The sequence below is a fragment of the Phyllobates terribilis genome, unplaced genomic scaffold (assembly GCF_046119375.1).
Source record: "Phyllobates terribilis strain yellow unplaced genomic scaffold, ASM4611937v1 Scaffold_4342__1_contigs__length_62058, whole genome shotgun sequence".
Classification (NCBI taxonomy): Eukaryota; Metazoa; Chordata; class Amphibia; order Anura; family Dendrobatidae; genus Phyllobates; species Phyllobates terribilis.
Genome location: NW_027367094.1, coordinates 25001 through 35000, shown reverse-complemented (window position 1 = coordinate 35000; position 10000 = coordinate 25001).

Here is a 10000-nt window from a genome sequence, read left to right as displayed (position 1 = left end):
AACTTCCACAAAATGAGGTTCTAGTATGTTAGAGGGCATCCCAGGAGGGCTCCAAAAGTGTGGGTAAAATATATATCCCACAGGGGGAAAATTGAAAAAAAGTTGAAAAAAAAAATTTTTGGGGACTTAGAAAATTTTTCAACTTTTGTCAGACTTCCAGACAGGGGAGCGTGTCAGTGCGCGCATCCGATTTCAGTTCCAGAGCGATTCGCGCGATGAGTCCTTGATACTTAGTCGTTTTTGGCAAAATTTCTGACTTTTTGAAAATTTCACAATTTTGTGAAAACTTCCACAAAATGAGGTTCTAGTATGTTAGAGGGCATCCCAGGAGGGCTCCAAAAGTGTGGGTAAAATATATATCCCACAGGGGGAAAATTGAAAAAAAGTTGAAAAAAAAAATTTTTGGGGACTTAGAAAATTTTCACACATGTGTCAGACTTCCAGACAGGGGAGCGTGTCAGTGCGCGCATCCGATTTCAGTTCCAGAGCGATTCGCGCGATGAGTCCTTGATACTTAGTCGTTTTTGGCAAAATTTCTGACTTTTTGAAAATTTCACAATTTTGTGAAAACTTCCACAAAATGAGGTTCTAGTATGTTAGAGGGCATCCCAGGAGGGCTCCAAAAGTGTGGGTAAAATATATATCCCACAGGGGGAAAATTGAAAAAAAGTTGAAAAAAAAAATTTTTGGGGACTTAGAAAATTTTTCAACTTTTGTCAGACTTCCAGACAGGGGAGCGTGTCAGTGCGCGCATCCGATTTCAGTTCCAGAGCGATTCGCGCGATGAGTCCTTGATACTTAGTCGTTTTTGGCAAAATTTCTGACTTTTTGAAAATTTCACAATTTTGTGAAAACTTCCACAAAATGAGGTTCTAGTATGTTAGAGGGCATCCCAGGAGGGCTCCAAAAGTGTGGGTAAAATATATATCCCACAGGGGGAAAATTGAAAAAAAGTTGAAAAAAAAAATTTTTGGGGACTTAGAAAATTTTCACACATGTGTCAGACTTCCAGACAGGGGAGCGTGTCAGTGCGCGCATCCGATTTCAGTTCCAGAGCGATTCGCGCGATGAGTCCTTGATACTTAGTCGTTTTTGGCAAAATTTCTGACTTTTTGAAAATTTCACAATTTTGTGAAAACTTCCACAAAATGAGGTTCTAGTATGTTAGAGGGCATCCCAGGAGGGCTCCAAAAGTGTGGGTAAAATATATATCCCACAGGGGGAAAATTGAAAAAAAGTTGAAAAAAAAAATTTTTGGGGACTTAGAAAATTTTCACACATGTGTCAGACTTCCAGAGAGGGGAGCATGTCAGTGCGCGCATCCGATTTCAGTTCCAGAGCGATTCGCGCGATGAGTCCTTGATACTTAGTCGTTTTTGCAAAATTTCTGACTTTTTGGAAAATTTCACAATTTTGTGAAAACTTCCACAAAATGAGGTTCTAGTATGTTAGAGGGCATCCCAGGAGGGCTCCAAAAGTGTGGGTAAAATATATATCCCACAGGGGGAAAATTGAAAAAAAGTTGAAAAAAAAAATTTTTGGGGACTTAGAAAATTTTTCAACTTTTGTCAGACTTCCAGACAGGGGAGCGTGTCAGTGCGCGCATCCGATTTCAGTTCCAGAGCGATTCGCGCGATGAGTCCTTGATACTTAGTCGTTTTTGCAAAATTTCTGACTTTTTGGAAAATTTCACAATTTTGTGAAAACTTCCACAAAATGAGGTTCTAGTATGTTAGAGGGCATCCCAGGAGGGCTCCAAAAGTGTGGGTAAAATATATATCCCACAGGGGGAAAATTGAAAAAAAGTTGAAAAAAAAAATTTTTGGGGACTTAGAAAATTTTTCAACTTTTGTCAGACTTCCAGACAGGGGAGCGTGTCAGTGCGCGCATCCGATTTCAGTTCCAGAGCGATTCGCGCGATGAGTCCTTGATACTTAGTCGTTTTTGCAAAATTTCTGACTTTTTGGAAAATTTCACAATTTTGTGAAAACTTCCACAAAATGAGGTTCTAGTATGTTAGAGGGCATCCCAGGAGGGCTCCAAAAGTGTGGGTAAAATATATATCCCACAGGGGGAAAATTGAAAAAAAGTTGAAAAAAAAAATTTTTGGGGACTTAGAAAATTTTTCAACTTTTGTCAGACTTCCAGACAGGGGAGCGTGTCAGTGCGCGCATCCGATTTCAGTTCCAGAGCGATTCGCGCGATGAGTCCTTGATACTTAGTCGTTTTTGGCAAAATTTCTGACTTTTTGAAAATTTCACAATTTTGTGAAAACTTCCACAAAATGAGGTTCTAGTATGTTAGAGGGCATCCCAGGAGGGCTCCAAAAGTGTGGGTAAAATATATATCCCACAGGGGGAAAATTGAAAAAAAGTTGAAAAAAAAAATTTTTGGGGACTTAGAAAATTTTCACACATGTGTCAGACTTCCAGACAGGGGAGCGTGTCAGTGCGCGCATCCGATTTCAGTTCCAGAGCGATTCGCGCGATGAGTCCTTGATACTTAGTCGTTTTTGGCAAAATTTCTGACTTTTTGAAAATTTCACAATTTTGTGAAAACTTCCACAAAATGAGGTTCTAGTATGTTAGAGGGCATCCCAGGAGGGCTCCAAAAGTGTGGGTAAAATATATATCCCACAGGGGGAAAATTGAAAAAAAGTTGAAAAAAAAAATTTTTGGGGACTTAGAAAATTTTCACACATGTGTCAGACTTCCAGACAGGGGAGCGTGTCAGTGCGCGCATCCGATTTCAGTTCCAGAGCGATTCGCGCGATGAGTCCTTGATACTTAGTCGTTTTTGGCAAAATTTCTGACTTTTTGAAAATTTCACAATTTTGTGAAAACTTCCACAAAATGAGGTTCTAGTATGTTAGAGGGCATCCCAGGAGGGCTCCAAAAGTGTGGGTAAAATGTATATCCCACAGGGGGAAAATTGAAAAAAAGTTGAAAAAAAAAATTTTTGGGGACTTAGAAAATTTTCACACATGTGTCAGACTTCCAGACAGGGGAGCGTGTCAGTGCGCGCATCCGATTTCAGTTCCAGAGCGATTCGCGCGATGAGTCCTTGATACTTAGTCGTTTTTGCAAAATTTCTGACTTTTTTGAAAATTTCACAATTTTGTGAAAACTTCCACAAAATGAGGTTCTAGTATGTTAGAGGGCATCCCAGGAGGGCTCCAAAAGTGTGGGTAAAATATATATCCCACAGGGGGAAAATTGAAAAAAAGTTGAAAAAAAAAATTTTTGGGGACTTAGAAAATTTTCACACATGTGTCAGACTTCCAGACAGGGGAGCGTGTCAGTGCGCGCATCCGATTTCAGTTCCAGAGCGATTCGCGCGATGAGTCCTTGATACTTAGTCGTTTTTGGCAAAATTTCTGACTTTTTGAAAATTTCACAATTTTGTGAAAACTTCCACAAAATGAGGTTCTAGTATGTTAGAGGGCATCCCAGGAGGGCTCCAAAAGTGTGGGTAAAATATATATCCCACAGGGGGAAAATTGAAAAAAAGTTGAAAAAAAAAATTTTTGGGGACTTAGAAAATTTTCACACATGTGTCAGACTTCCAGAGAGGGGAGCATGTCAGTGCGCGCATCCGATTTCAGTTCCAGAGCGATTCGCGCGATGAGTCCTTGATACTTAGTCGTTTTTGCAAAATTTCTGACTTTTTGGAAAATTTCACAATTTTGTGAAAACTTCCACAAAATGAGGTTCTAGTATGTTAGAGGGCATCCCAGGAGGGCTCCAAAAGTGTGGGTAAAATATATATCCCACAGGGGGAAAATTGAAAAAAAGTTGAAAAAAAAAATTTTTGGGGACTTAGAAAATTTTTCAACTTTTGTCAGACTTCCAGACAGGGGAGCGTGTCAGTGCGCGCATCCGATTTCAGTTCCAGAGCGATTCGCGCGATGAGTCCTTGATACTTAGTCGTTTTTGGCAAAATTTCTGACTTTTTGAAAATTTCACAATTTTGTGAAAACTTCCACAAAATGAGGTTCTAGTATGTTAGAGGGCATCCCAGGAGGGCTCCAAAAGTGTGGGTAAAATATATATCCCACAGGGGGAAAATTGAAAAAAAGTTGAAAAAAAAAATTTTTGGGGACTTAGAAAATTTTCACACATGTGTCAGACTTCCAGACAGGGGAGCGTGTCAGTGCGCGCATCCGATTTCAGTTCCAGAGCGATTCGCGCGATGAGTCCTTGATACTTAGTCGTTTTTGGCAAAATTTCTGACTTTTTGAAAATTTCACAATTTTGTGAAAACTTCCACAAAATGAGGTTCTAGTATGTTAGAGGGCATCCCAGGAGGGCTCCAAAAGTGTGGGTAAAATATATATCCCACAGGGGGAAAATTGAAAAAAAGTTGAAAAAAAAAATTTTTGGGGACTTAGAAAATTTTTCAACTTTTGTCAGACTTCCAGACAGGGGAGCGTGTCAGTGCGCGCATCCGATTTCAGTTCCAGAGCGATTCGCGCGATGAGTCCTTGATACTTAGTCGTTTTTGGCAAAATTTCTGACTTTTTGAAAATTTCACAATTTTGTGAAAACTTCCACAAAATGAGGTTCTAGTATGTTAGAGGGCATCCCAGGAGGGCTCCAAAAGTGTGGGTAAAATATATATCCCACAGGGGGAAAATTGAAAAAAAGTTGAAAAAAAAAATTTTTGGGGACTTAGAAAATTTTCACACATGTGTCAGACTTCCAGACAGGGGAGCGTGTCAGTGCGCGCATCCGATTTCAGTTCCAGAGCGATTCGCGCGATGAGTCCTTGATACTTAGTCGTTTTTGGCAAAATTTCTGACTTTTTGAAAATTTCACAATTTTGTGAAAACTTCCACAAAATGAGGTTCTAGTATGTTAGAGGGCATCCCAGGAGGGCTCCAAAAGTGTGGGTAAAATATATATCCCACAGGGGGAAAATTGAAAAAAAGTTGAAAAAAAAAATTTTTGGGGACTTAGAAAATTTTCACACATGTGTCAGACTTCCAGAGAGGGGAGCATGTCAGTGCGCGCATCCGATTTCAGTTCCAGAGCGATTCGCGCGATGAGTCCTTGATACTTAGTCGTTTTTGCAAAATTTCTGACTTTTTGGAAAATTTCACAATTTTGTGAAAACTTCCACAAAATGAGGTTCTAGTATGTTAGAGGGCATCCCAGGAGGGCTCCAAAAGTGTGGGTAAAATATATATCCCACAGGGGGAAAATTGAAAAAAAGTTGAAAAAAAAAATTTTTGGGGACTTAGAAAATTTTTCAACTTTTGTCAGACTTCCAGACAGGGGAGCGTGTCAGTGCGCGCATCCGATTTCAGTTCCAGAGCGATTCGCGCGATGAGTCCTTGATACTTAGTCGTTTTTGCAAAATTTCTGACTTTTTGGAAAATTTCACAATTTTGTGAAAACTTCCACAAAATGAGGTTCTAGTATGTTAGAGGGCATCCCAGGAGGGCTCCAAAAGTGTGGGTAAAATATATATCCCACAGGGGGAAAATTGAAAAAAAGTTGAAAAAAAAAATTTTTGGGGACTTAGAAAATTTTTCAACTTTTGTCAGACTTCCAGACAGGGGAGCGTGTCAGTGCGCGCATCCGATTTCAGTTCCAGAGCGATTCGCGCGATGAGTCCTTGATACTTAGTCGTTTTTGCAAAATTTCTGACTTTTTGGAAAATTTCACAATTTTGTGAAAACTTCCACAAAATGAGGTTCTAGTATGTTAGAGGGCATCCCAGGAGGGCTCCAAAAGTGTGGGTAAAATATATATCCCACAGGGGGAAAATTGAAAAAAAGTTGAAAAAAAAAATTTTTGGGGACTTAGAAAATTTTTCAACTTTTGTCAGACTTCCAGACAGGGGAGCGTGTCAGTGCGCGCATCCGATTTCAGTTCCAGAGCGATTCGCGCGATGAGTCCTTGATACTTAGTCGTTTTTGGCAAAATTTCTGACTTTTTGAAAATTTCACAATTTTGTGAAAACTTCCACAAAATGAGGTTCTAGTATGTTAGAGGGCATCCCAGGAGGGCTCCAAAAGTGTGGGTAAAATATATATCCCACAGGGGGAAAATTGAAAAAAAGTTGAAAAAAAAAATTTTTGGGGACTTAGAAAATTTTCACACATGTGTCAGACTTCCAGACAGGGGAGCGTGTCAGTGCGCGCATCCGATTTCAGTTCCAGAGCGATTCGCGCGATGAGTCCTTGATACTTAGTCGTTTTTGGCAAAATTTCTGACTTTTTGAAAATTTCACAATTTTGTGAAAACTTCCACAAAATGAGGTTCTAGTATGTTAGAGGGCATCCCAGGAGGGCTCCAAAAGTGTGGGTAAAATATATATCCCACAGGGGGAAAATTGAAAAAAAGTTGAAAAAAAAAATTTTTGGGGACTTAGAAAATTTTCACACATGTGTCAGACTTCCAGACAGGGGAGCGTGTCAGTGCGCGCATCCGATTTCAGTTCCAGAGCGATTCGCGCGATGAGTCCTTGATACTTAGTCGTTTTTGGCAAAATTTCTGACTTTTTGAAAATTTCACAATTTTGTGAAAACTTCCACAAAATGAGGTTCTAGTATGTTAGAGGGCATCCCAGGAGGGCTCCAAAAGTGTGGGTAAAATATATATCCCACAGGGGGAAAATTGAAAAAAAGTTGAAAAAAAAAATTTTTGGGGACTTAGAAAATTTTCACACATGTGTCAGACTTCCAGAGAGGGGAGCATGTCAGTGCGCGCATCCGATTTCAGTTCCAGAGCGATTCGCGCGATGAGTCCTTGATACTTAGTCGTTTTTGCAAAATTTCTGACTTTTTTGAAAATTTCACAATTTTGTGAAAACTTCCACAAAATGAGGTTCTAGTATGTTAGAGGGCATCCCAGGAGGGCTCCAAAAGTGTGGGTAAAATATATATCCCACAGGGGGAAAATTGAAAAAAAGTTGAAAAAAAAAATTTTTGGGGACTTAGAAAATTTTTCAACTTTTGTCAGACTTCCAGACAGGGGAGCGTGTCAGTGCGCGCATCCGATTTCAGTTCCAGAGCGATTCGCGCGATGAGTCCTTGATACTTAGTCGTTTTTGGCAAAATTTCTGACTTTTTGAAAATTTCACAATTTTGTGAAAACTTCCACAAAATGAGGTTCTAGTATGTTAGAGGGCATCCCAGGAGGGCTCCAAAAGTGTGGGTAAAATATATATCCCACAGGGGGAAAATTGAAAAAAAGTTGAAAAAAAAAATTTTTGGGGACTTAGAAAATTTTCACACATGTGTCAGACTTCCAGAGAGGGGAGCATGTCAGTGCGCGCATCCGATTTCAGTTCCAGAGCGATTCGCGCGATGAGTCCTTGATACTTAGTCGTTTTTGCAAAATTTCTGACTTTTTGGAAAATTTCACAATTTTGTGAAAACTTCCACAAAATGAGGTTCTAGTATGTTAGAGGGCATCCCAGGAGGGCTCCAAAAGTGTGGGTAAAATATATATCCCACAGGGGGAAAATTGAAAAAAAGTTGAAAAAAAAAATTTTTGGGGACTTAGAAAATTTTTCAACTTTTGTCAGACTTCCAGACAGGGGAGCGTGTCAGTGCGCGCATCCGATTTCAGTTCCAGAGCGATTCGCGCGATGAGTCCTTGATACTTAGTCGTTTTTGGCAAAATTTCTGACTTTTTGAAAATTTCACAATTTTGTGAAAACTTCCACAAAATGAGGTTCTAGTATGTTAGAGGGCATCCCAGGAGGGCTCCAAAAGTGTGGGTAAAATATATATCCCACAGGGGGAAAATTGAAAAAAAGTTGAAAAAAAAAATTTTTGGGGACTTAGAAAATTTTCACACATGTGTCAGACTTCCAGAGAGGGGAGCATGTCAGTGCGCGCATCCGATTTCAGTTCCAGAGCGATTCGCGCGATGAGTCCTTGATACTTAGTCGTTTTTGCAAAATTTCTGACTTTTTTGAAAATTTCACAATTTTGTGAAAACTTCCACAAAATGAGGTTCTAGTATGTTAGAGGGCATCCCAGGAGGGCTCCAAAAGTGTGGGTAAAATATATATCCCACAGGGGGAAAATTGAAAAAAAGTTGAAAAAAAAAATTTTTGGGGACTTAGAAAATTTTTCAACTTGTGTCAGACTTCCAGAGAGGGGAGCATGTCAGTGCGCGCATCCGATTTCAGTTCCAGAGCGATTCGCGCGATGAGTCCTTGATACTTAGTCGTTTTCAGAAGTCACAATTTTGACTTCCAGGACCCGCAAAACGTTTGTAAATTGAGCCCGCTCCCCAGTTCCAAGCGTTTTGAGGTGTCCCCGGTTGCAGTAATGCAGCCTGCCCACTAGATGTCGCAAAAGAGACAAAAAGTGAAAAAGAACCAGAATGAGGAAATTCCAGGGAGCCGAATCCGCCTGACAGTTCCAGGCGATCGGGCACTTTTTTGCATGCGTCCCTAAAGTGGGTATAGGGTGACACTCCATGCAAAGACCCAGTTTTGCACACCACCGGCAGAATATATGAGAGAGAGGTACCTCTCAGCCCCGACACATTTCGACTCATTTAAGCTGGTTTTCACCTCCGTAGGCCTGGGTATGCGTTTTGGCTATGAGTCCCTGTTCGGCTGGAGGTCTGCACCTTGGCTGAACCCAGGCTTCCGCAGCTGCGTGGGGGGACTTTTGCCGGTCGCCTATCCCAAGTCAGAGAGGTGTTCCTGGGTTGAAGTGAGCCTGGCCAGACCCCCCCGCGGGCCCTGGTTCTCCACATGGGGGCGCCGTCAAGGCTAAAATCTGGATTTTTAGGCCGAGGAGAGGCTCCATGAGGGCGGATGCTTTTGTGGCTTCGACCCCAGTGCTGTTCCACATCCAGTACCCCCCCGCAAGGGCGCCTGTACCCGAGTCGCGCTTCCAGGACTCGTGGGCACGTATCTCCCGACGACAGGGGTTTGCAGCCTCCGTACTTGGGCAAGTCCCTACATGCACCCCTGCTCTTCCTCCGATCGATCTGGCGCAGCGCTCCCGGGTGGGGAGGTGGCGCCGCTCGCTCGGCCCGGGCTTTGGAGCCCGCGCTGGCTTAAGGTGAGCGGTCCCCTTCCTCCTCTACCCCCGGGCTTCCGACACCTATCTTTGGGCGCGCATGCCGGCCTCGCCTCCCGTCTGCGGAGGTGGCCGAGCCGTGGGGAGTTTGACCCGAACCGAGCGAAGGCAGTGGTCCGACGACCCGTACGGGCGAACGGCGGGGCGCCCACCCAGCCAGGCGTGGGGGCCCGTCGTCCGAATCGCTCCCTGTGCGGGGAAGCACAGCGATCTTCTCCGAGGGCGGCCCTTTTCTTCCAGATGCGTACCCGGCCAGCGGAGGCTCGCGCTGCCCCTCGTGTCCGAAAGGGCGGCCTCCGCGGCGGTGGCGACAGCGGCGGCGGTGGGTGGCCTCTCCGCGCCACTGCCGAGCTTCGCGATTTCCAGTCTTTTCCCGAGCCCCTACGTCAGTGGGGAGGACGACAGAGGTGTGGAGGCAGGCGAAGGGGGTTCTCACCGTGCGGTGTGCCCCAGCCCGACCGTTGCCTTCCCCCTCGACCCTCGTCCTCCCAGGCGGCTCGGCCAGGGAGCAGGAGAGAGAGCGAGAGAGGGAGAGCGGAAACCCCAGAGCCAAGGGGTTAGATGGAGAACGGGAGAAGGAACGAGGGCCAAGAGGTAGGGAGTACGGTGAAAGGCCGACCTGGGATCCCCCTGCGCTCCCGCCCTGGGCGGGGAGCAGCCCTGGGAAGAAAAGCCGCTCGGGCATCCCTTTGAGGTTACGGGCGCGAGCGGGAAGAGGGACTACGCTGGAGGGCGACGCCGACACGGCCAGGCCGACGACCACCCACGTGACCTCAGCGTCGCCGGGTTAGTGCCAGAGCCGCGGCGGACCCCGACGGCCAGCCCCCCTCTCCCAATCCTCGTGCCTGTCCGCCGGTGGGTCGAGGACCCCCCGCGGCGGAGGCAGGTCTAAGCCAGACGGTGGCGCCGCATAGGCCCACCCCCGCACGCCATCTCCCTGAGCGA